Genomic DNA, 4496 nt, shown 5'->3' with positions numbered 1-4496 from the left:
ACTGACGTTGGGATGAGTGCTTGATTCTCTTTCCCCCTTTGTGAAATCAGAGGCCAGACGCCATCGCCATACCACTTACTCACAAATAGACATGATTTTGGATTTGAAACTGATTGACTGTAATAGATTCGCAGCTTGACTAGACACCTCTTCTAAAAGTCCTGGCATTACCCATCCCACCAAAGTACTGACTCTGCTTCTGTAACTTTCTCTGACACCACCTTCTCCCCATACATCTAGAGCCCATAAGGAAGAGACACCCAGCTATGCTGGAGCTTCAAAACGTTCATGGGAAAATAAAATCAAAAGATAATTGAATTTCTCCACAAACATTTTGAAGCCCCATCATATTTGGTAGAGTACTTCCTGCATGCAGCCTCCAGTTTTAACTGAAATCACCACTAGGCGGAGCTAGCTTGAACCATCCAAGCAGCTCCTGGGCTAGGTAGGCAGGCCTCTAAGGAGAGGGAACACATACCGGAAGGCGGTAAAAGTAACTCCATTGCCTAAATGGAACTAGAAATCGACAGTGGGAGGCTGGCACAAACTTCTCCACCGTCATGAGGGAACACCTCGATAGTCATGGCCAGGAAGCAGAGAGGACTTTTTCCCCTCAATTCGTCTTCCAGCTCAGAAGCAAACATACTTGTAAACCCACTCAGGTGCCCTTCTCCAATTGCTGCCTTTGTGACAACAGGTCACCTGACCACATCAATTTACAGCTAACCACAAAGACATAGAAACTAATTCCTCAGTGCGACACGTGTACACGAAGGAAGCGCAGCTGCCGGTTTCATCACTCGGACTGACAAAATCAATCCAAACCACTTGCAACTATATTCGATGTACTCAGAGAAAACAGGGAAATCAAGTCACACACAATACCAGCCCTCTCAAAGGTCTGACAAATCAGAAAAAGGGAAGTGGGGAGGGGGTCTGCAGCAGCAGACCAAAACAAACCTTGTTTTTCAGTGTAAGCCTTCATCTCCCTGGAACAGCTTGAGTTTCATATTTACTTCTAACCCTCACTGGCAAGCTGGCATTTGATGCTGCAGCCTCGGCAGATGCTTCTGAATACCCCTGAGAAGTGAAAAGGATCTCCCCGGCAGCGGGCTTTGCCCGGGACATTTTCCTGAAGTGACCAAAGACAGTCTCCTCTTTATTCTTAATGCTGACTTTGAAAACCTTAGCTGATCTCTGCAACCCAAACACCTATCCTCTTTCAAAGTGGTGCCTAAGCAACTTCAGTACTGCGGAGTGTCCAAATTCTCTCAGTGCCAGCTCACCGTTAAGATGAACTATGTTATAAAACCTTTCCTCCTGTCGAGGGTAAACGCTGGCTTGGGTCCACAAGTTGGGAAACCCCCAGTCCTCAAAGAACTGATAAAGCTATAAAGACCTGTAATCCCAATCTGTGCCTCAGAAAATCCAAAAAAAAAAATTTTTTAATGTTAATCCAAAATCACCCAGTGTAGTGGGGGGATGGTTGCAAACTTGTTAGCACATTAAATAATTTGCTGAGTTTAAAGAAGCCTCCCTCTTTTAAAGCCCCTTCCCCTTAAAATTTATTTCTAGTTCATGTTCTGATCACATATACGTAGATGACCCCACACTTTTTTTCTATAAATACACTTCCTAGATGACACAGGGTCAGAGTAAAGTTCAACTGACGTGTACACTGGTCCAACACAGGGTTAATCAAAGTTATATTTGGGGAGCCTTTAGAAATTGGATCCCCAGATGGCTCCATATCTACAGATTCACAATACTGGGCCCAGGGAGGGGGTGCTATCTGTGGATGAAACAAGTACCGGACTTACAATGAGACCTCACATAGAACGAAAGTGTCCAGGAGCAGGTTTTGACAAAGGAACAGCACTGCACTCGGACTTCCTGACAATCAAGAACCACTTGCTCTTTATCCATCCCTACACACTATGACCTCAACACACACACACACACACACACACACACACACACACCTCCACAGGATGCCTTACAGCAGTTCTCAACCTGTAGGTCAGAGCCCTTTGAGGGTGGAACAGCCAAGGGTCGCTGATTCATAACAGTAACAAAATTACTTATGAAGTAGCAACAAAAATAATTTTGAGGTTGGGGCTCACAACATGAGGAACTATATGAAAGGTCACGGCATTAGGAAGGTTGAGAACCACTGCCTTAGAGCAATCAGCGCTCACTACGAATCTGTGTCCTGCTTCAATGGGGCTAAGAAACCCTTATCCAACAGTTGCAAATGTGTCCCCTTTTACCACAGAGAAGGGTGCACCAATGCGTCTGAAGTTACTTACGTTTGAAAGAGCACCCCGGCTGCTATTCCACTGCATTCAATTCAGGGCTTTTCTCCCATCTTGATCTCACTGATGAGCAAAGTAGGTACACACTCTAGCCCCCCTTGATGAAGCTCTTTTCTATTTCTCTGTAACAGAAGGCTTTACTGACTACCTGGATGTGCCTCAAATAGGCAAGTCTCTAATTCGACAGACATTTAAGAGTGCTGTCACAAGCTCTTAGTTCTAATGCCCAAATGACCTAAGGGGATAGCAAAATAAGAATGGCAAGATTCTGGGAGAAACTCGTACAGGAAGGTAGTCCTTGGCTGTGCAAGAAAGACCTAGGGCCCCACAAAGCCAGCACTACGACCTTTTGAAACCGTGTATGCAGCACTGGGCTCCGGCACTGCGAGGGTGGCGCAGTGGTTCCTTCTGTTGTGCCGGGGCAACTCCACGGCACCTAACGACAACGATAAAGGCCATAAAAGCAGAAGCTCGGAACATGAGTTTCCGATGCACTCTGAATGAAGTATAAAACTGAGGACAAACACGCCTTAGAAAGTAAAAAGCATCACAAGTGTACTATCCACACCGCAATGCTCTTTTCTCTCCTAGCACACCTACTGGCATCAAATTCCATACCCAGGGCCTCAGCTTGAACTACCTGCCTGACTTCGAAGACCTTCTGTTAAAATACGGATTTTAGAAAACAAGTGATGTATTAGTGTCATCTACACTAAAAGTGTACTTTTGCTGCAGACTGCTTTATGGAAATATTCCCTTTCCAGCCTCGATCCCACTGGGACTCCCTGGGCACTCTCCCTCCCCTACTAAGCAGAAATGAGAATCAAATTTGTTACTGGCCACCTTTATTCTTCTGATGCATGAACAACTGATTGACACAGCCATAATGACCTGCTTTACTTCACTTGCTCATTCTTGAAATCACGCATTCCTCCAATGACTATTTTTAGAGCCTCCTATGTATCAAGCACTGTTCTAGGCCTGGGATGCAACAAGGAACAAGAAAGAAAACCTGCTCCTCTGGAGGTTACTTTCTGCTGGGAAAAGCGTTCGCCTGTACAAGGCTGCTCAGACAATTGGCCCTCATCCACCTGCAGACAAAAGAACACCCAATGTCCTCCTTTACATAAGCAGTCACTGACTGACGCCTAAAACAGTGTGTGGTCTAAATCTACCCACCGTTCCACAGGGCAAAGCTGTAGTTATGCCCTTCCATACAGATCAGCTCTTTGGCAACGCTCTTGGGCAGTTCTACTCTGTTTTATAAGACTGCTGGGTCAGAAGGGACTCAATGGCAACATGTTTGGCTTGGATTTGACTAGTGACCGAGCATCTACAGATAAGTGTAATCATATTTGTAATACCACCAAGTAACTGGCACTATTAACTCTGGATTTTCCAGAATTCCCAGTTAGGGGTTTTGTAGAACAAATTATTTCTTCATAAAAACTGGTAGTTTCTCACCTGCATGCTCATTGCTCCCTAACTTTTCCTTACCCCACTTTCTTTCCTTTTACACTCACCAAACTTTACTGGTTACAAGTTTTAAATGCATTCTCTCATCCTCTCTAATCACATGGTTAGTTATTTTAATCTACCAGCCAATCCAAGGGAAAAAGGTGAGGGCTTTCTGTTCCAATAAAGATTTACAGCCCTGAAAACTCAGAAAGTGAAGTCCTGTTCTGCCTTTGGGTCACTATTAGTCAAATGGCACTGGGTTCCAATTTTCATTTCTTCCGACGGACCATAGCATCTAACATGTACCGTTAACCCCATCAACCAGAAATGTGATAGAAACAAAGCTCACACCAATACGCAATTATCCAAATCCTGACTAGGAGTAAGTCTTGACCTCTTCTGAAAACCAGTTTGAATGACACACCATGTGGCAGGAACTGAATCTATGCCTACAATGTGCTGGGAGAAAGGGCTTCAAAAAGTTAATTGGCAGATGACTATTGGTGGCTGACGAGCCCTGGTAGTGTAGTGGCTATGAGTTGTGCTGAGATTCACAGGGTCATCAGGTTGAAACCAGCAGCAGCTCCATGGGAGAAAGACTGAGCTTTCTACTCCTGTTATCAGTTACCATCTCAGAAACCCACAGGGGCAGTTCTACCCTATCCTCTAGGCTTGCTATGAGTCAGCATTGTGTTACGAACTGGGGATACCCAGGGTGTGTTC

The sequence above is a fragment of the Tenrec ecaudatus genome, chromosome 1 (genome assembly GCF_050624435.1).
Source record: "Tenrec ecaudatus isolate mTenEca1 chromosome 1, mTenEca1.hap1, whole genome shotgun sequence".
Classification (NCBI taxonomy): domain Eukaryota; kingdom Metazoa; phylum Chordata; class Mammalia; order Afrosoricida; family Tenrecidae; genus Tenrec; species Tenrec ecaudatus.
Note: the sequence above shows the minus strand (reverse complement) of the source record.